General features: G+C 41.0%; 7 non-coding genes across 7 annotated transcripts; 3 read left to right on the forward strand and 4 right to left on the reverse strand.

The window, feature by feature from the left end:
* Positions 1–13,302: 13,302 nt before the first annotated feature.
* On the reverse strand, positions 13,303–13,466 carry LOC135000732 (U1 spliceosomal RNA). The gene has a single exon (XR_010202563.1). It is a non-coding gene; the product is annotated as a U1 spliceosomal RNA (small nuclear RNA).
* A 144-nt stretch (positions 13,467–13,610) lies between these two features.
* On the forward strand, positions 13,611–13,726 carry LOC135000749 (U5 spliceosomal RNA). Its single transcript, XR_010202574.1, has one exon. It is a non-coding gene; the product is annotated as a U5 spliceosomal RNA (small nuclear RNA).
* A 270-nt stretch (positions 13,727–13,996) lies between these two features.
* LOC135000755 (U5 spliceosomal RNA) lies at positions 13,997–14,113 on the forward strand. The gene has a single exon (XR_010202579.1). It is a non-coding gene; the product is annotated as a U5 spliceosomal RNA (small nuclear RNA).
* A 286-nt stretch (positions 14,114–14,399) lies between these two features.
* Positions 14,400–14,515, forward strand: LOC135000751 (U5 spliceosomal RNA). Its single transcript, XR_010202576.1, has one exon. It is a non-coding gene; the product is annotated as a U5 spliceosomal RNA (small nuclear RNA).
* A 6,700-nt stretch (positions 14,516–21,215) lies between these two features.
* Positions 21,216–21,379, reverse strand: LOC135000708 (U1 spliceosomal RNA). The gene has a single exon (XR_010202542.1). It is a non-coding gene; the product is annotated as a U1 spliceosomal RNA (small nuclear RNA).
* Positions 21,380–22,050: 671 nt separating this feature from the next.
* Positions 22,051–22,213, reverse strand: LOC135000745 (U1 spliceosomal RNA). Its single transcript, XR_010202572.1, has one exon. It is a non-coding gene; the product is annotated as a U1 spliceosomal RNA (small nuclear RNA).
* Positions 22,214–22,365: 152 nt separating this feature from the next.
* On the reverse strand, positions 22,366–22,529 carry LOC135000713 (U1 spliceosomal RNA). Its single transcript, XR_010202547.1, has one exon. It is a non-coding gene; the product is annotated as a U1 spliceosomal RNA (small nuclear RNA).
* Between the last annotated feature and the right edge of the window lie 103 nt (positions 22,530–22,632).

Consider the following 22,632-nt stretch of genomic DNA (forward strand, 5'->3'; position numbering starts at 1 on the left):
ATTAACATCTTTGTAGGGATGGTTTTTCACCTATTACTAAATTAAACTTGCTTCATTGGAAAGGCAGCAAGATGCATCCTCATTTCAATATCTACGGAAATAATACAGGTTGACACCAGGAAACATTAACGCCACTGCATCTTTGCTGTTTTCTCATGTGGAAGTCTGTTTAATGTGAAAACAAAGTGATATCTAATTAGCACACAGGTAAGGAATTAAGAAAATCTTTATTTAAGGGTAAGGATGTTTCTCACAAAATCGTTGCCCCAATGCATCATTGAAATTCAAGCTGGAAAGATGATTTTAATATATCACTTGTACATTTTGTATTGCTCTTCTGGTGACAATGTAGTTTGTTTTTGTCAATTACCATTTTAATAATCGGGTAAAGAAAATTAATTGGATTTTTGAAAGAAAACAATACTGTCAATATACTATTAAAACAAATTAAAATGGTAAAAGTTATTGTACTTTAAGTAAAAATAAAAGAGCAAAAATATCAATCCCAGTTTTGGATTACTTTAATTAACAAAAAAAAATGCATATAGCAGAGGATAGTTTCAATCTGCCTACCTCTGGGTTATGGACCCAGCATGCTTTCATAACAGTACTCTGCTGCACATGTAAGTGCAAGAGATCCTGAAGCACTCACTCATCATGGGAAAGTACCAATGTGTTTCTTCATTGGTTGATGGAAGAAACATCTTACAAAAACTCTCCAGATTATTGACTATTTAAAGTTTTTATAGGAAACGTTCTAGATGAATGCTTATTAGCCTCTGTCAGTATGTACTTCTGCAAAGTGTCGCTGTGGCGCAATCAGTTAGTGTGTACAGCTATTAACCAAAAGGTTGGTGGTTCAATCCCACCCAGGGACATAATTGACCTTGTTATCAGATTTTGTTGATCTTTAAGTAGACAAGTCAAAATTTCGAAAACCCCTGTTATGGTGTAGGGTACCTGGCCTTCTCTGATGTAATCAGAGTTAGATTTGATTCAGTGATTTTATAAAAACAGCTAGGAAGCACAATTTAGCAGCGGGTTGCAGAGAAAAAGAAATATGCTGGCAAAAAAATCCAATTGAGTGATTAAACAGCTCTTCATTTTCTGGCTTTATTTTTATGCTAACAAATTTGTTCTCTGAAAAGTGTCCACAAAGCCAAGTCTCTGATTAACACCTTTGTAGGGATGGTTTTTCACCTATTACTAAATTAAACTTGCTTCATTGGAAAGGCAGCAAGATGCATCCTCATTTCAATATCTACTGAAATAATACAGGTTTACACCAGGAAACATTAATGCCACTGCATCCTTGCTGCTTTCTCATGTGGAAGTCTGTTTAATGTGAAAACAAGGTGATATCTAATTAGCACACAGGTAAGGAATTAAGAAAATCTTTATTTAAGGGTGAAGATGTTTCTCACAAAATCGTTGCCCCAATGCATCATTGAAATTCAAGCTGGAAAGATGATTTTAATATATCACTTGTACATTTTGTATTGCTCTTCTGGTGACAATGTAGTTTGTTTTTGTCAATTACCATTTTAATAATAGGGTAAAGAAAATTAAGTGGATTTTTGAAAGAAAACAATACTGTCAATATACTATTAAAACAAATTAAAATGGTAAAAGTTATTGTACTTTAAGTAAAAATAAAAGCTAAAATATCAATCCCAGTTTTGGATTACTTTAATGAACAAAAAAAAAATGCATATAGCAATGGATAGTTTCAATCTGCCTACCTCTGGGTTATGGGCCCAGCATGCTTCCATTGCAGTACTCTGCTGCACATGTAAGTGCAAGAGATCCTGAAGCACTCACTCATCATGTGAAAGTACCAATGTGTTTCTTCATTGGTTGCTGGAAGAAACATCTTACAAAAACTCTCCAGATTATTGACTTTTTAAAGTTTTTCTAGGAAACGTTCTAGATGAATGCTTATTAGTCTTTGTCAGTATATACTTTTTGCAAAGTGTCTCTGTGGCGCAATCGGTTAGTGTGTTCAGCTATTAATCAAAAGGTTGGTGGTTCAATCCCACCCAGGGACGTAATTGACCTTGTGGTCAGATTTTGGTGATATTTAAGTAGACAAGTCAAAATTGCAAACCCCCTCTTATGGTGTAGGGTACCTGGCCTTCTCTGATGTAATCAGAGTTAGATTTGATTAAGTGATTTTATAAAAAAACAGCTAGGAAGCACAATTTAGCAGTGGGTTGCAGAGAAAAAGAAAAATGCTGGCAGAAAAATCCAATTGAGTGATTAAACAGCTCTTAATTTTCTGGCTTTATTTTTATGATAACAAATTTGTTCTCTGAAAAGTGTCCACAAAACCAAGTATCTGATTAACATCTTTGTAGGGATGGTTTTTCACCTATTACTAAATTAAACTTACTTCATTGGAAAGGCAGCAAGATGCATCCTCATTTCAATATCTACGGAAATAATACAGGTTGACACCATGAAACATTAACGCCACTGCATCTTTGCTGTTTTCTCATGTGGAAGTCTGTTTAATGTGAAAACAAGGTGATATCTAATTAGCACACAGGTAAGGAATTAAGAAAATCTTTATTTAAGGGTGAAGATGTTTCTCACAAAATCGTTGCCCCAATGCATCATTGAAATCCAAGCTGGAAAGATGATTTTAATATATCACTTGTACATTTTGTATTGCTCTTCTGGTGACAATGTAGTTTGTTTTTGTCAATTACCATTTTAATAATCGGGTAAAGAAAATTAATTGGATTTTTGAAAGAAAACAATACTGTCAATATACTATTAAAACAAATTAAAATGGTAAAAGTTATTGTACTTTAAGTAAAAATAAAAGAGCAAAAATATCAATCCCAGTTTTGGATTACTTTAATTAACAAAAAAAAATGCATATAGCAGAGGATAGTTTCAATCTGCCTACCTCTGGGTTATGGACCCAGCATGCTTTCATAACAGTACTCTGCTGCACATGTAAGTGCAAGAGATCCTGAAGCACTCACTCATCATGGGAAAGTACCAATGTGTTTCTTCATTGGTTGATGGAAGAAACATCTTACAAAAACTCTCCAGATTATTGACTATTTAAAGTTTTTATAGGAAACGTTCTAGATGAATGCTTATTAGCCTCTGTCAGTATGTACTTCTGCAAAGTGTCGCTGTGGCGCAATCAGTTAGTGTGTACAGCTATTAACCAAAAGGTTGGTGGTTCAATCCCACCCAGGGACATAATTGACCTTGTTATCAGATTTTGTTGATCTTTAAGTAGACAAGTCAAAATTTCGAAAACCCCTGTTATGGTGTAGGGTACCTGGCCTTCTCTGATGTAATCAGAGTTAGATTTGATTCAGTGATTTTATAAAAACAGCTAGGAAGCACAATTTAGCAGCGGGTTGCAGAGAAAAAGAAATATGCTGGCAAAAAAATCCAATTGAGTGATTAAACAGCTCTTCATTTTCTGGCTTTATTTTTATGCTAACAAATTTGTTCTCTGAAAAGTGTCCACAAAGCCAAGTCTCTGATTAACACCTTTGTAGGGATGGTTTTTCACCTATTACTAAATTAAACTTGCTTCATTGGAAAGGCAGCAAGATGCATCCTCATTTCAATATCTACTGAAATAATACAGGTTTACACCAGGAAACATTAATGCCACTGCATCCTTGCTGCTTTCTCATGTGGAAGTCTGTTTAATGTGAAAACAAGGTGATATCTAATTAGCACACAGGTAAGGAATTAAGAAAATCTTTATTTAAGGGTGAAGATGTTTCTCACAAAATCGTTGCCCCAATGCATCATTGAAATTCAAGCTGGAAAGATGATTTTAATATATCACTTGTACATTTTGTATTGCTCTTCTGGTGACAATGTAGTTTGTTTTTGTCAATTACCATTTTAATAATAGGGTAAAGAAAATTAAGTGGATTTTTGAAAGAAAACAATACTGTCAATATACTATTAAAACAAATTAAAATGGTAAAAGTTATTGTACTTTAAGTAAAAATAAAAGCTAAAATATCAATCCCAGTTTTGGATTACTTTAATGAACAAAAAAAAAATGCATATAGCAATGGATAGTTTCAATCTGCCTACCTCTGGGTTATGGGCCCAGCATGCTTCCATTGCAGTACTCTGCTGCACATGTAAGTGCAAGAGATCCTGAAGCACTCACTCATCATGTGAAAGTACCAATGTGTTTCTTCATTGGTTGCTGGAAGAAACATCTTACAAAAACTCTCCAGATTATTGACTTTTTAAAGTTTTTCTAGGAAACGTTCTAGATGAATGCTTATTAGTCTTTGTCAGTATATACTTTTTGCAAAGTGTCTCTGTGGCGCAATCGGTTAGTGTGTTCAGCTATTAATCAAAAGTTGGTGGTTCAATCCCACCCAGGGACGTAATTGACCTTGTGGTCAGATTTTGGTGATATTTAAGTAGACAAGTCAAAATTGCAAACCCCCTCTTATGGTGTAGGGTACCTGGCCTTCTCTGATGTAATCAGAGTTAGATTTGATTAAGTGATTTTATAAAAAAACAGCTAGGAAGCACAATTTAGCAGTGGGTTGCAGAGAAAAAGAAAAATGCTGGCAGAAAAATCCAATTGAGTGATTAAACAGCTCTTAATTTTCTGGCTTTATTTTTATGATAACAAATTTGTTCTCTGAAAAGTGTCCACAAAACCAAGTATCTGATTAACATCTTTGTAGGGATGGTTTTTCACCTATTACTAAATTAAACTTGCTTCATTGGAAAGGCAGCAAGATGCATCCTCATTTCAATATCTACGGAAATAATACAGGTTGACACCATGAAACATTAACGCCACTGCATCTTTGCTGTTTTCTCATGTGGAAGTCTGTTTAATGTGAAAACAAGGTGATATCTAATTAGCACACAGGTAAGGAATTAAGAAAATCTTTATTTAAGGGTGAAGATGTTTCTCACAAAATCGTTGCCCCAATGCATCATTGAAATCCAAGCTGGAAAGATGATTTTAATATATCACTTGTACATTTTGTATTGCTCTTCTGGTGACAATGTAGTTTGTTTTTGTCAATTACCATTTTAATAATCGGGTAAAGAAAATTAAGTGGATTTTTGAAAGAAAACAATACTGTCAATATACTATTAAAACAAATTAAAATGGTAAAAGTTATTGTACTTTAAGTAAAAATAAAAGAGCAAAAATATCAATCCCAGTTTTGGTTTACTTTAATTAACAAAAAAAAATGCATATAGCAGAGGATAGTTTCAATCTGCCTACCTCTGGGTTATGGACCCAGCATGCTTCCATTACAGTACTCTGCTGCACATGTAATTGCAAGAGATCCTGAAGCACTCACTCATCATGGGAAAGTACCAATGTGTTTCTTCATTGGTTGATGGAAGAAACATCTTACAAAAACTCTCCAGATTATTGACTATTTAAAGTTTTTCTAGGAAACATTCTAGATGAATGCTTATTAGCCTTTGTCAGTATGTACTTTTGCAAAGTGTCGCTGTGGCGCAATCAGTTAGTGTGTACGGCTATTAACCAAAAGGTTGGTGGTTCAATCCCACCCAGGGACGTAATTGACCTTGTTATCAGATTTTGGTGATCTTTAAGTAGACAAGTCAAAATTTCAAAAACCCCTGTTATGGTGTAGGGTACCTGGCCTTCTCTGATGTAATCAGAGTTAGATTTGATTCAGTGATTTTATAAAAACAGCTAGGAAGCACAATTTAGCAGTGGTTTGCAGAGAAAAAGAAATATGCTGGCAAAAAAATCCAATTGAGTGATTAAACAGCTCTTCATTTTCTGGCTTTATTTTTATGATAACAAATTTGTTCTCTGAAAAGTGTCCACAAAGCCAAGTATCTGATTAACATCTTTGTAGGGATGGTTTTTCACCTATTACTAAATTAAACTTGCTTCATTGGAAAGGCAGCAAGATGCATCCTCATTTCAATATCTACTGAAATAATACAGGTTGACACCAGGAAACATTAACGCCACTGCATCCTTGCTGCTTTCTCATGTGGAAGTCTGTTTAATGTGAAAACAAGGTGATATCTAATTAGCACACAGGTAAGGAATTAAGAAAATCTTTATTTAAGGGTGAAGATGTTTCTCACAAAATCGTTGCCCCCAATGCATCATTGAAATTCAAGCTGGAAAGATGATTTTAATATATCACTTGTACATTTTGTATTGCTCTTCTGGTGACAATGTAGTTTGTTTTTGTCAATTACCATTTTAATAATAGGGTAAAGAAAATTAAGTGGATTTTTGAAAGAAAACAATACTGTCAATATACTATTAAAACAAATTAAAATGGTAAAAGTTATTGTACTTTAAGTAAAAATAAAAGAGCAAAAATATCAATCCCAGTTTTGGATTACTTTAATTAACAAAAAAAAATGCATATAGCAGAGGATAGTTTCAATCTGCCTACCTCTGGGTTATGGGCCCAGCATGCTTCCATTGCAGTACTCTGCTGCACATGTAAGTGCAAGAGATCCTGAAGCACTCACTCATCATGGGAAAGTACCAATGCGTTTCTTCATTGGTTGATGGAAGAAACATCTTACAAAAACTCTCCAGATTATTGACTTTTTAAAGTTTTCTAGGAAACGTTCTAGATGAATGCTTATTAGCCTTTGTCAGTATGTACTTTTGCAAAGTGTCGCTGTGGCGCAATCAGTTAGTGTGTACGGCTATTAACCAAAAGGTTGGTGGTTCAATCCCACCCAGGGACGTAATTGACCTTGTTATCAGATTTTGGTGATCTTTAAGTAGACAAGTCAAAATTTCAAAAACCCCTGTTATGGTGTAGGGTACCTGGCCTTCTCTGATGTAATCAGAGTTAGATTTGATTCAGTGATTTTATAAAAACAGCTATGAAGCACAATTTAGCAGTGGTTTGCAGAGAAAAAGAAATATGCTGGCAAAAAAATCCAATTGAGTGATTAAACAGCTCTTCATTTTCTGGCTTTATTTTTATGATAACAAATTTGTTCTCTGAAAAGTGTCCACAAAGCCAAGTATCTGATTAACATCTTTGTAGGGATGGTTTTTCACCTATTACTAAATTAAACTTGCTTCATTGGAAAGGCAGCAAGATGCATCCTCATTTCAATATCTACTGAAATAATACAGGTTGACACCAGGAAACATTAATGCCACTGCATCCTTGCTGCTTTCTCATGTGGAAGTCTGTTTAATGTGAAAACATGGTGATATCTAATTAGCACACAGGTAAGGAATTAAGAAAATCTTTATTTAAGGGTGAAGATGTTTCTCACAAAATCGTTGCCCCAATGCATCATTGAAATTCAAGCTGGAAAGATGATTTTAATATATCACTTGTACATTTTGTATTGCTCTTCTGGTGACAATGTAGTTTGTTTTTGTCAATTACCATTTTAATAATAGGGTAAAGAAAATTAAGTGGATTTTTGAAAGAAAACAATACTGTCAATATACTATTAAAACAAATTAAAATGGTAAAAGTTATTGTACTTTAAGTAAAAATAAAAGAGCAAAAATATCAATCCCAGTTTTGGATTACTTTAATTAACAAAAAAAAATGCATATAGCAGAGGATAGTTTCAATCTGCCTACCTCTGGGTTATGGGCCCAGCATGCTTCCATTGCAGTACTCTGCTGCACATGTAAGTGCAAGAGATCCTGAAGCACTCACTCATCATGGGAAAGTACCAATGCGTTTCTTCATTGGTTGATGGAAGAAACATCTTACAAAAACTCTCCAGATTATTGACTTTTTAAAGTTTTCTAGGAAACGTTCTAGATGAATGCTTATTAGCCTTTGTCAGTATGTACTTTTGGAAAGTGTCGCTGTGGCGCAATCAGTTAGTGTGTACGGCTATTAACCAAAAGGTTGGTGGTTCAATCCCACCCAGGGACGTAATTGACCTTGTTATCAGATTTTGGTGATCTTTAAGTAGACAAGTCAAAATTTCAAAAACCCCTGTTATGGTGTAGGGTACCTGGCCTTCTCTGATGTAATCAGAGTTAGATTTGATTCAGTGATTTTATAAAAACAGCTAGGAAGCACAATTTAGCAGTGGTTTGCAGAGAAAAAGAAATATGCTGGCAAAAAAATCCAATTGAGTGATTAAACAGCTCTTCATTTTCTGGCTTTATTTTTATGATAACAAATTTGTTCTCTGAAAAGTGTCCACAAAGCCAAGTATCTGATTAACATCTTTGTAGGGATGGTTTTTCACCTATTACTAAATTAAACTTGCTTCATTGGAAAGGCAGCAAGATGCATCCTCATTTCAATATCTACTGAAATAATACAGGTTGACACCAGGAAACATTAACGCCACTGCATCCTTGCTGCTTTCTCATGTGGAAGTCTGTTTAATGTGAAAACAAGGTGATATCTAATTAGCACACAGGTAAGGAATTAAGAAAATCTTTATTTAAGGGTGAAGATGTTTCTCACAAAATCGTTGCCCCAATGCATCATTGAAATTCAAGCTGGAAAGATGATTTTAATATATCACTTGTACATTTTGTATTGCTCTTCTGGTGACAATGTAGTTTGTTTTTGTCAATTACCATTTTAATAATAGGGTAAAGAAAATTAAGTGGATTTTTGAAAGAAAACAATACTGTCAATATACTATTAAAACATATTAAAATGGTAAAAGTTATTGTACTTTAAGTAAAAATAAAAGAGAAAAAATATCAATCCCAGTTTTGGATTACTTTAATTAACAAAAAAAAAATGCATATAGCAGAGGATAGTTTCAATCTGCCTACCTCTGGGTTATGAACCCAGCATGCTTTCATTACAGTACTCTGCTGCACATTTAAGTGCAAGAGATCCTGAAGCACTCACTCATCATGGGAAAGTACCAATGTGTTTCTTCGTTGGTTGATGGAAGAAACATCTTACAAAAACTCTCCAGATTATTGACTTTTTAAAGTTTTTCTAGGAAACGTTCTAGATGAATGCTTATTAGCCTTTGTCAGTATGGACTTTTGCAAAGTGTCTCTGTGGTGCAATCGGTTAGTGTGATTGGTTATTAACCAAAGTGTTGGTGGTTCAATCCCACCCAGGGATGTAATTGACCTTGTTATCAGATTTTGGTGATCTTTAAGTAGACAAGTCAAAATTTCAAAAACCCCTGTTATGGTGTAGGGTACCTGGCCTTCTCTGATGTAATCAGAGTTAGATTTGATTCAGTGATTTTATAAAAACAGCTAGGAAGCACAATTTAGCAGTGGTTTGCAGAGAAAAAGAAATATGCTGGCAAAAAAATCCAATTGAGTGATTAAACAGCTCTTCATTTTCTGGCTTTATTTTTATGCTAACAAATTTGTTCTCTGAAAAGTATCCACAAAGCCAAGTATCTGATTAACATCTTTGTAGGGATGGTTTTTCACCTATTACTAAATTAAACTTGCTTCATTGGAAAGGCAGCAAGATGCATCCTCATTTCAATATCTACTGAAATAATACAGGTTGACACCAGGAAACATTAACGCCACTGCATCCCTGCCGATGATAACCTCAAGTTGGGTCATTCGGTGCTGCAGAGTCGTACGCACTCTTCCACCCGTTCAAGAGCTTTGGTATAACCCCATGGTTCTTAATGTGACCCCAGCATCCTCTAGGTCGTATGAGAAAATAGGATTTTAATACCTACCGGTAAATCCTTTTCTCTTAGTCTGTAGAGGATGCTGGGCACCCGTCCCAGTCCATACTGTGTCTGCAGTTATTACTTGTGGTTATACACATGTTGTGTTATGGTTCTGGTCAGCTTTTTGCTGCAATTGTTCATGCCGTTGGCTTGTGTTCTGTTGAATGCCACGTTCTGCGGCATGCTTAAGGTGTGAGCTGGTAAGATGCTCACCTTAGTTTAACAATAAATCCTTTCCTCGAAATGTCCGTCTCCCTGGGCACAGTTCCTATAACTGGAGTCTGGAGGAGGGGCATAGAGGGAGGAGCCAGTTCACACCCTTTGATAGTCTTAAAGTGCCCATGTCTCTTGCGGATCCCGTCTATACCCCATGGTTCTTAATGTGACCCCAGCATCCTCTACGGACTAAGAGAAAAGGATGCCCTTGCGCACTATCCTGACTTCTCCTCCCGTCTGCTTACTTTGTGCCTTCCAACACACAATGCGAACTACAGGTGGTGCTGCAGGGCCCACACCCTTTTACTTGCCTTACAGAACAGCTCTGGAGCTGTTACAGTGCCCAGCTGCTGCAAGAAATCAGCTTGAATGCTTCAGGGGATGGGGCATGGCCAACATGAGCCCCACACCAAAGGAGGGTGGGGGTGTTTAATGAGAACTAGGGGTCATCCAAGCACCGCAAAAGGCCGCCATGCCCTGCACGCCCCTTTTCTCTTTTCATATGCAGATGAGGGTTCCAGCCAACTTTGGCCCACTGCTTGGATAACATCACTGTATGCAAATCCGTCTGCTGCAGACCTTCCCCCAGGAATGCTTGTACTAGATGTTGCATATGGTTTGATATTTGATGGTGCTTCAGTATTAGGCAGCCTTCCGCCCTCCCATGTTCATCTGACAAGATGTGGTCTCCCTGCAGTTGTTGTCCCCAGACGAGAGTTCCCTTGTGCTTCCTCAGTTGAATCTCCTTAACTTGACGGGGGAAGGGCTGCCAGAGCAGACACCCTCCCCAGCCCTATCCCAACTCATACTTATTTTGCATATGAGATTTCTTGATCATGAAGATTGTTCTCACAGGGTGAGGTTCATCCATTATATTTTAAAATAGGAAGGTACAAATTACATATTTGAATTGCATTTATGTGCTGGATTCAAATGTCCCCCCCCCCCCTTCCATTCTCAATTGTGCCCGTCAGCAGCTATTCTAAGGTTGCTGCCAATGGGTGTGACACATTAATTTCTTCTGTGGGGTACACTGGACTCCACAAGGATTCACATTGGGGTGTAGAGTAGGATCTTGATCTGAGGCACCAACCGGCTCAAAGCTTTTGACTGTTCCCAAGATGCTCAGTGCATTCTCCTCTATAACCCCGCTTCCATGAACAGGGAGCTCAGTGTGTAGTTGGTGCCTTCAGTAGCAGGCCACTTAACAGGGGCCTGCCTCAGGCAGCCTATTCTTAGCTATAAATTTTGACAAGAAAAGAAGAACTTGTTTTATGAGAATCTACAAGGGCTGCAGCAGGCTAGGTCTAATAGACATCTTTACTGCAGCTTCATCACTCCCAGCGGCGCTGTATACTCCCGTGCCCTGGTTGCTGGGTCACTGCAGCGGAGGCTCCGGTTTCATCCTAAGGTCAGTCACACACACACCACCCTTCCGGATCACGAGGCCGCTGTTGAAGGGGAGCGTGGCCGTAGGGGGTGGACCGTGTGCGCACTGGCGTGGACACTGATTACTGGGCAGCCGCTCCACTAGTCACCAGGTACAGTTAAGGAGCACAGGTCTGGGGGTTTTTCTCCTATATTAACCCAATTTTGTACTGCCCGCAGCGCATTGTGATAGGTAATAGGGCCTGATTCAGGTTGGATTGCAATCACAATAAGCGATCCAACTGCAAAAATTGCTAAGAGCATACGCATGTGCCTGCATTTTCTGCGGCACCCTGCAGAGAATGCGATCGCCTCTGCCTGTCAATCGGGGCGGGGGGGGGGGATAGGTGGGTCAGCAACACTCCATTTCCAAGTCAGGGATGGAGCGGTGCGGGGGCAATGCTTCAAAATGGGGTCTGCAACGGAGGAGACACAGGGGGCGTGGTCACAGCGGCTGTATGACATCACATTCAGCCGCTGTGATCACAAAAATGGTGGCGGCTTCCTGCGCGCACATACAGTCTGCACCAGCAGGAGGCTACACCATTTTTTATGATCACGCTGAACTGCAGTGCGACTGCAATTACAGCATGGTCAAGAAGGGAGGCGTCATGCTGGGTGGCCATGCTTTTTCACTGTGCAGGAGCCAGCACCGCTCACACACTAGTCCCCGGGTGCAGCCCCCAACCCCCGGGACACCCGGAGCAACAAAATGTAGATTCAGGCCACCAGGCCACGTCCCTACCTATGAAACCATGCCTCCTTTTTACCATTGCGCTGCTTATCTGCGCGTACTGCATTACAATCTCCCTCGACACCTCTCTGGGTGTCACCAGTAATAGTGACACCTCTGCCATGCTTGTAGCAGCTGGTCCTAAGATCTACGCCTCAAGCCCTGAGTGTTTGCCCTTGTGACTTGTTGATCATCATAGCGAAGCAGATGCTTACAGAAAACTGCAGGGGCTTAGATTGAAAATAAAAAAATTGATGGGTATAAGGTAGAGAGGAGCGGGTTCGGTTCTCCGAGAACCGAATTCCCCACGAACTCCACGTGGTTTACACTGGTCCGAGGCAGGCTCGGTTGTTCCCGCCTGACTCGGAAAACCTGAACAAGGGAAAATGTCATCATCCCGCTGTCGGATTCTCGCGAGATTCGGATTCCATATAAAGAGCTGCGCATTGCCGCCATTTTTACTCGTGCATTGAAGAGAGAGCGGAATGGACGTGGCTATGTTCTCTCAGTGGAAATCTCAATAGCAGTGCTCAGTATCAGTGGTTACTTATTGCTGCTCAGTAATACTAGTAGTGTGTCTCTCCTGCTCAGTGTCAGTTCTCAGTAGTATCCTCATCAGTGCTCAGTATCACTGCTCATTGTCTTGTGCTGCATTGTGGTGCTCAGCATACTACAGTACATTACTAATAGTCCAGTGCTGCATCTTGCTGCTCAGTGTCAGTTCTAGTATCCTCATCAGTGCTCACAATCACTGTTCATTGCATTTTGGTTTTCTGTATACTACAGTAACATAGTAATATAGTAACATATAGTAACATAGTTTTTGAGGTTGAATAGAGGCAAATTGCCCATCGTGTTCAACCTGTTTTAAGTTGTGATGATTCTACATACTTGCTGAATAATGTTTTATGACTAGTTAGCTACTATAACTCATGTTACCCCCGGATTAACCATGTTGATATTTTAAGTATTATAACCTTGGATAGCTTTTTCATTCAGAAATGTATCCATTCCTTTTTTAAATCCAATTACAGAGTCCGCCATTACCACCTTCCCTGGCAGGGAATTCCACATCCTGATTGCCCTAACAGTGAAGATCATAGTATCTCACCTGGCAGGTAAGTAGGAGTTGGGCTAGAGCTGTGGAGGATTGCTGCTCGGGCACCCCCTCTCAAGTGAAGGAGATCCAACTGAGGCAGCACAAGGGAACTCTCGAAAGAAGAACAAGGCTAGAGGAAGATCTGAGACAAAGAAATCTGACTTTTACCAGAGCTGACCAGAGGAAAGCACAAACACAGTCCCCCACTACCACAAATAATGCAGTCGAGTTTCCCACATTTGGGGAAATCACAGGGGTCAGCATACCCAGAATGCAATGAATGAACCTCACCCTGGGAGAACAATCTTCATGACCATGGTATCTCCTATGCAAAATAAGTATGATTTGGGATAGGGCTGGGGAGGGCCGCTGCTCAGGCACATCTCTGTCAAGTAAAGGAGATTCAACTGAGGCAGCACAAGGGAACTCTCATCTGGGGACAACAACTGCAGGGAGAACACATATTTTCAGATGAAAATCTTGGTCATGCTCTGGTTTCTCTTCAGAACGAACAAATCTTTCGCCTTTTACTAAAGATTTCCGTGGAGAGGAGCAAAACTGAGTTTTACCTCAATTTTTGCATGCCCCATCTTTTTGGGGTTTCTTTTATCGGTTTAAAGATAGAATGAGTGTGCTTTAATGAAAGCTCATTTGCATAGAAATTACAGTAAATGTTTGTTTCTTTTCAAACAGAACTTTCTTGACCATGCTACTTGCTTGAAAGATCTGGGAGCACATGGAATACAGTACAAACCATGCTTATAGCAAGGAGAAGCCAGGTGAGAAATCTGCTTTCTTTCAAATTGGGCGCTCACTTTGATCTGAATGAGGACTGCTGGCATGGCACTCAGGCGACAGGTGGAATCTTGGTCATGCTCTGGTTTCTCTTCAGAATGAACAAATCTTTCACCTTTTATTAAAGATTATCCGTGGAGAGGAGCAAAACTGAGTTTTATCTCAATTTTTGCATGCCCCATATTATTGGGGTTTCTTTTATCAGTTTAAAGACAGAACGAGTGAGCTTTCTTGTTGGCTTTAATGTAAGTTTATTTGTATAACAATGACAGTAAATGTCTGTTTCTTTTCAAGCAGAACTTTCTTGACCATACTAATTGCTTGAAAGATCTGGGAGCACATGGAAAAGAGTACAAACCATGCTTATAGCAAGGGGAAGCCTGGTGAGAAATCTGCTTTCTTTCTTTCATATTGGGTGCTCACTTTGAGCTGAATGAGGACTGCTGGCATGGCACTCAGGCGACAGGTGGAATCTTGGTCATGCTCTGGTTTCTCGTCAGAACGAACAAATCTTTCGCCTTTTACTAAAGATTTCCGTGGAGAGGAGCAAAACTGAGTTTTATCTAAATTTTTGCATGCCCCATATTATTGGGGTTTCTTTTATCAGTTTAAAGACAGAACGAGTGTGCTTTCTTGTTAGCTTTAATGTAAGTTGCCATAGATGCAGTGAAACACGCGTGTAGGGCACGGCGTGTCCGCGTGTATTTGACTCATGTGAAATGTTATAAAACAAAAATATATGATTATGATGTTAGCTGTTAGTCTCCACTAATAGGGAATAGAAGCTGAGCTATAAGAAAGGAATACACTAGATATGATGTCACTTAGCAATTACAATGTCTAAAGTGCATACAGATAGCTACTAATAACTCTTGATAAGAATGTATATCAGTGTGGGTATATTTATATGATGGGATATTGGGACTAGTGAATATATATCACTCCTGCTGTCCAGATTGGCAATAACCAGACAATTATGATAAGAGTAGAGATGTCACATGGGCTGCTATAGATATTAATTTAATGCTGTATGTGTCATTTGTTACAAATGGATACATTTTCTATGAGTCAGCCTAGCAGCTGCATGTTCTAACAGAACACTATCCTCACACAGAATCTGCTAACCTTGAGATAACTAAATGACAGTGTGTAACAGTCTCTTTACTATAAGACTGTTACAAAGTAATACAGAATCTGCTAACCTTGAGATAACTAAATGACAGTGTGTAACAGTCTCTTTACTATAAGACTGTTACAAAGTAATACCGGTATATATATTTGAAGTCAGTCTAGCAGCTGTGTGTTCCAGCAGTTTATAAGACAAAGAAAATCTCCTATTGTGGAATCTAGACACATGGGACTGCTGGCCTGTGTCATACTATTTATATGTAATACCAGTAACATGTATATAACTGTTACATAATTGTTACAAATGGATAAATCTTTGAGTCAGCCTAGCAGCTACATGTCCTAACAGGACACCATAAATCCTTTACAGTGTAACAAATTGATTGGTAACACTTAAAGGCTGGAGAGCAGTTATATGCCTTACTAGCATACTCAATATACCACATTATTACACCAGTTACCACGATTATTGACAGCGCATTTGATATATTATATTACCCTCACACTGAGTCTGTTTACCTTTAGATAACTAAGTGACCGAATATGTAACGGTTTCTCTATCATAAGACTGTTACAAAGTGAGATAGATATATTTGGAAGTCAGTCAAACAGCTGTGTGTTTCAGCGGTTTATAAGAAAATTCCTCATTGTGGAATCTGGACCACTAAGGGTTATTATATATATAGCACATGGAATTGCCACATCTCCCTATATGATAATTTCATTACACTGTAACATAATAAGAATTAACTCTTTAACAGTGTAAATAGAGAGTAATGAATCTCTGACACATGGAATATATTATTTCTTAGATGAATTGGATAAACCATTATGACAGACACTTTGCTTCCTAATAAGAATTGAGGTGGCTATACCTCTAAGGAAAGCATTATTGCCTACGCCTAGATCAGATTAAATAAGATCTGGCTGAATATATGAAGGAAGGTTGCTATTTATATGAGAATTGGAATTGCTATATTCCTTAAGGCAACCCCACCGATTGATATATGTTGTCAATTAAGTATATCTGAACGGCTATATCTGGACCAGATTTAATAAGATCTGGCTGATTATATGAAGGAGGGCTGCTATTTATATTAGAATTGCCATATTCCTTAAGGCAACCGCACCTGTTGGTATATCTCGCCAATTAACTATATCTAAACAGCTAAATTAAAGCTATTCATCATTTTTTTAGTTTGGATATTAATAAATATGATCTTTCCATGATGCATAGAGATTTCCCTATCAAGTGATTCCTTATCCGATATAGAAAGCTATGGTATTGAATTTAGGAATATAGTCTTAGGGGACACAGAGAAATAAGTGATCCCCATCTACCTAAGCACCCCACAAATTGGAGGTTAGCTTACCGGTTATACTCAATCACCCCCACAAATTCGCCAATGGGGATGGCTTCCCGGGAGGTAACCCCTATTGAGTGAAGGGAGTATATAGGATACGACCCAGTGGTACCTGACGACATAGATACTAACAGCTATTTAATAACATTACGCTAGAAAGTGATTATTAGCAACATATATATCTATATAAACAACCCCGCCAGGGTTGTGCCTTCAAAAATAATCACACACGGACACGCTTTTTAAACCTTTTTTTCACATCTCTTTATTCTTCTTATGCACATGTATGTTAGTTCTGTGATTTTAACCTTTATGTTTCACTGCAGTTTGGGATAATAATATTAATATTTATCCAATTTTAATACATACTTAATAAAGGTTATATTTTATGATTCATTCATTCTGTCCAGTGCGTCAACAGTGCAGATTTCTTCTTGTTTTTTCTCCCAAATTCTATAACAATGACAGTAAATGTTGTTACTTTTCAAACAGAACTTTCTTGACCATGCTACTTGCTTGAAAGATCTGGGAGCACATGGAAAACAGTACAAACCATGCAGTATCACAAGAGCCTTTATTTGATCTTTCATGAAGATAGAGCAGAATTGAGGACACGTCAACAATTTCTGCCGAAGGTGGTTCATCTTTCCACATGGTGCCTTTGGCCACTGACACCTTCGTTGAGTCAAAGTCTCTGGCTGTGGTCAGAACTTTGAAAATTTATGTCACCAGAACGGTTCAGATTAGGAAAACAGAGGCTCTGTTTGTCCTGTATGCTCCCAACAGGATTGGGTGTCCTGCTTCCATGTAGACCATTATGCGCTGGATCTGTGGTAAGATTCAGCATGCTCATTCCACGGCAGGATTGCCGTTACTGAATTAGGTGAAGACCCATTCTACTAGAAAGGTGGGTTCATCCTGGGCAGCTGGTCGGGGAGTCTCGGCATTGCAACTTTGCCGAGCAGCTATTTAGTAAACACTTTTGCTAAGTTTTACAAGTTTGATACCTTGGCTGATGATAACCTCAAGTTGGGTCATTCGGTGCTGCAGAGTCGTACGCACTCTCCCACCCGTTCAAGAGCTTTGGTATAACCCCATGGTTCTTAATGTGACCCCAGCATCCTCTAGGTCGTATGAGAAAATAGGATTTTAATACCTACCGGTAAATCCTTTTCTCTTAGTCCGTAGAGGATGCTGGGCACCCGTCCCAGTCCATACTGTGTCTGCAGTTATTACTTGTGGTTATACACATGTTGTGTTATGGTTCTGGTCAGCTTTTTGCTGCAATTGTTCATGCCGTTGGCTTGTGTTCTGTTGAATGCCACGTTCTGCGGCATGCTTAAGGTGTGAGCTGGTAAGATGCTCACCTTAGTTTAACAATAAATCCTTTCCTCGAAATGTCCGTCTCCCTGGGCACAGTTCCTATAACTGGAGTCTGGAGGAGGGGCATAGAGGGAGGAGCCAGTTCACACCCTTTGAAAGTCTTAAAGTGCCCATGTCTCTTGCGGATCCCGTCTATACCCCATGGTTCTTAATGTGACCCCAGCATCCTCTACGGACTAAGAGAAAAGGATGCCCTTGCGCACTATCCTGACTTCTCCTCCCGTCTGCTTACTTTGTGCCTTCCAACGCACAATGCGAACTACAGGTGGTGCTGCAGGGCCCACACCCTTTTACTTGCCTTACAGAACAGCTCTGGAGCTGTTACAGTGCCCAGCTGCTGCAAGAAATCAGCTTGAATGCTTCAGGGGATGGGGCATGGCCAACATGAGCCCCACACCAAAGGAGGGTGGGGGTGTTTAATGCGAACTAGGGGTCATCCAAGCACCGCAAAAGGCCGCCATGCCCTGCATGCCCCTTTTCTCTTTTCATATGCAGATGAGAGTTCCAGTCAACTTTGGTCCACTGCTTGGATGACATCACCGTATGCAAATCCGTCTTCTGCAGACCTTCCCCCTGGAATGCTTGTACTAGTTGTTGCATATGGTTTGATATTTGATGGTGCTTCAATATTAGGCAGCCTTCCACCCTCCCATGTTCATCTGAACAGATGTGGTCTCCCTGCAGTTGTTGTCCCCAGACGAGAGTTCCCTTGTGCGTCCTCAGTTGAATCTCCTTAACTTGACGGGGGAGGGGCTGCCCGAGCAGCCACCCTCCCCAGCCCTATCCCAACTCATACTTATTTTGCATATGAGATCTCTTGATCATGAAGATTGTTCTCACAGGGTGAGGTTCATCCATTATATTTTAAAATAGGAAGGTACAAATTACATATTTGAATTGCATCTATGTGCTGGATTCAAATGTCCCCCCCCCCTTCCTTTCTCAATTGTGCCCGTCAGCAGCTATTCTAAGGTTGCTGCCAATGGGTGTGACACATTAATTTCTTCTGTGGGGTACACTGGACTCCACAAGGATTCACATTGGGGTGTAGAGTAGGATCTTGATCTGAGGCACCAACCGGCTCAAAGCTTTTGACTGTTCCCAAGATGCTCAGTGCATTCTCCTCTATAACCCCGCTTCCATGAACAGGGAGCTCAGTTTGTAGTTGGTGCCTTCAGTAGCAGGCCTCTTAACAGGGGCCTGCCTCAGGCAGCCTATTCTTAGCTATTAATTTTGACAAGAAAAGAAGAACTTGTTTTATGAGAATCTACAAGGGCTGCAGCAGGCTAGGTCTAATAGACATCTTTACTGCAGCTTCATCACTCCCAGCGGCGCTGTATACTCCCGTGCCCTGGTTGCTGGGTCACTGCAGCGGAGGCTCCAGTTTCTTCCTAAGGTCAGTCACACACACACCGCCCTTCCGGATCACGAGGCCGCTGATGAAGGGGAGCGTGGCCGTAGGGGGTGGACCGTGTGCGCACTGGCGTGGACACTGATTACTGGGCAGCCGCTCCACTAGCCACCAGGTACAGTTAAGGAGCACAGGTCTGGGAGTTTTACTCCTATATTAACCCAATTTTGTACTGCCCGCAGCGCATTGTGATAGGTAATAGGGCCTGATTCAGGTTGGATTGCAATCACAATAAGCGATCCAACTGCAAAAATTGCTAAGAGCATACGCATGTGCCTGCATTTTCTGCGGCACCCCGCAGAGAATGCGATCGCCTCTGCCTGTCAATCGGGGCGGGGGGGGGGGGGGAGGGGGGTCAGCAACACTCCATTTCCAAGTCAGGGATGGAGCGGTGCGGGGGCAAGGCTTCAAAATGGGGTCTGCAACGGAGGAGACACAGGGGGCGTGGTCACAGCGGCTGTATGACATCACATTCAGCCGCTGTGATCACAAAAGTGGTGGCGGCTTCCTGCGCGCACATACAGTCTGCACCAGCAGGAGGCTACACCAATTTATATGATCACGCTGAACTGCAGTGCGACTGCAATTACAGCATGGTCAAGAATGGAGGCGTCATGCTCGGTGGCCATGCCCTGTCACTGTGCAGGAGCCAGCACCGCACACACACTAGTCCCCGGGTGCAGCCCCCAACCCCCGGGACACCCGGAGCAACAAAATGTAGATTCAGGCCACCAGGCCACGCCCCTACCTATGAAACCATGCCTCCTTTTTACCATTGCACTGCTTATCTGCGCGCACTGCATTACAATCTCCCTCGCCACCTCTCTGGGTGTCACCAGTGATAGTGACACCTCTGCCATGCTTGTAGCAGCTGGTCCTAAGATCTACGCCTCAAGCCCTGAGTGTTTGCCCTTGTGACTTGTTGATCATCATAGCGAAGCAGATGCTTACAGAAAACTGCAGGGGCTTAGATTGAAAATAAAAAAATTGATGGGTATAAGGTAGAGAGGAGCGGGTTCGGTTCTCCGAGAACCGAATTCCCGACGAACTCCACGTGGTTTACACTGGTCCGAGGCAGGCTCGGTTGTTCCCGCCTGACTCGGAAAACCTGAACAAGGGAAAATGTCATCATCCCGCTGTCGGATTCTCGCGAGATTCGGATTCCATATAAAGAGCTGCGCGTTGCCGCCATTTTTACTCGTGCATTGAAGAGAGAGCGGAGAGGACGTGGCTATGTTCTCTCAGTGGAAATCTCAATATCAGTGCTCAGTATCAGTGGTTACTTATTGCTGCTCTGTAATACTAGTAGTGTGTCTCTCCTGCTCAGTGTCAGTTCTCAGTAGTATCCTCATCAGTGCTCAGTATCACTGCTCATTGTCTTGTGCTGCATTGTGGTGCTCAGCATACTACAGTACATTACTAATAGTCCAGTGCTGCATCTTGCTGCTCAGTGTCAGTTCTAGTATCCTCATCAGTGCTCACTATCACTGCTCATTACATTGTGGTGTTCTGTATACTACAGTAACATAGTAATATAGTAACATATAGTAACATAGTTTTTGAGGTTGAATAGAGGCAAATTGCCCATCGTGTTCAACCTGTTTTAAGTTGTGATGATTCTACATACTTGCTGAATAATGTTTTATGACTAGTTAGCTACTATAACTCATGTTACCCCCGGATTAACCATGTTGATATTTTAAGTATTATAACCTTGGATAGCTTTTTCATTCAGAAATGTATCCATTCCTTTTTTAAATCCAATTACAGAGTCCGCCATTACCACCTTCCCTGGCAGGGAATTCCACATCCTGATTGCCCTAACAGTGAAGATCATAGTTCACCTGGCAGGTAAGTAGGAGTTGGGCTAGAGCTGTGGAGGATTGCTGCTCGGGCACCCCCTGTCAAGTGAAGGAGATCCAACTGAGGCAGCACAAGGGAACTCTCGAAAGAAGAACAAGGCTAGAGGAAGATCTGAGACAAAGAAATCTGACTTTTACCAGAGCTGACCAGAGGAAAGCACAAACACAGTCCCCCACTACCACAAATAATGCAGTCGAGTTTCCCACATTTGGGGAAATCACAGGGGTCAGCATACCCAGAGTGCAATGAATGAACCTCACCCTGGGAGAACAATCTTCATGACCATGGTATCTCCTATGCAAAATAAGTATGATTTGGGATAGGGCTGGGGAGGGCCGCTGCTCAGGCACATCTCTGTCAAGTAAAGGAGATTCAACTGAGGCAACACAAGGGAACTCTCATCTGGGGACAACAACTGCAGGGAGAACACATATTTTCAGATGAACATGGGAGGGCAGAAGGCTGCCTAATACTGAAGCACCCCCAAACAACAAACCAAATGCAACTACTAGTGCAAACATTCCTGGGGGTAGGCCTGCAGCAGATGGATTTGCATATGGTGATGTCATCCAAGCAGTGGGTCAAAGTTGGCTTCAACCCTCGTCTGCATATGAAAATAAAAATGGGGTGTGCAGGGCATGGCGGCCTTTTGCGGCGCTTGGATGACCCCTAGTTTGCATTAAACACCTCCACCTTCCTTCGGTGTGGGGCTCATGTTGGCTATGCCCCAGCCCCTGAAGCATTCAAGCTGATTTCTTGCAGCAGCTGGGCACTGTAACAGCTCCAGAGCTGCTCTGTAAAGCAAGTAAAAGGGTGTGGGCCCTGCAGCACTACCTGTAGTTTGCATTGTGTGTTGGAAGGCACAAAGTAAGCAGACGGGAGAAGTCAGGATAGTGCACAAGGGCATAGAAGGGAGCGGCTCAAGAAAAGAGAAGTGGAAACAGACAGCAAACTAGGCTGGAGAGAGACCTGAGACAAAGAGATCTGAATTATACGAGAGCCGACCAGAGGAAACACAAATTATGTAATCAAGTGTCCCACATTTGGGGAAATCGTAGGAGCAGCACACCCAGAGTGCATTGGGTGAGCCTTGCCCTGGGAGAAGCACCTTCCTGATCATAGTATCTCACCTGGCAGGTAAGTAGGAGTTGGGCTAGAGCTGGGGAGGGTCGCTGTTCGGGCACCCCCCTGTCAAGTGAAGGAGATCCAACTGAGGCAGCACAAGGAAACTCTCGAAAAAAGAACAAGGCTAGAGGAAGATCTGAGACAAAGAAATCTGACTTTTACCAGAGCTGACCAGAGGAAAGCACAAACACAGTCCCCCACTACCACAAATAATGCAGTCGAGTTTCCCACATTTGGGGAAATCACAGGGGTCAGCATACCCAGAATGCAATGAATGAACCTCACCCTGGGAGAACAATCTTCATGACAATGGTATCTCCTATGCAAAATAAGTATGATTTGGGATAGGGCTGGGGAGGGCCGCTGCTCAGGCACATCTCTGTCAAGTAAAGGAGATTCAACTGAGGCAGCACAAGGGAACTCTCATCTGGGGACAACA

This window comes from Pseudophryne corroboree, unplaced genomic scaffold, assembly GCF_028390025.1.
Source record: "Pseudophryne corroboree isolate aPseCor3 unplaced genomic scaffold, aPseCor3.hap2 scaffold_1568, whole genome shotgun sequence".
NCBI lineage: Eukaryota > Metazoa > Chordata > Amphibia > Anura > Myobatrachidae > Pseudophryne > Pseudophryne corroboree.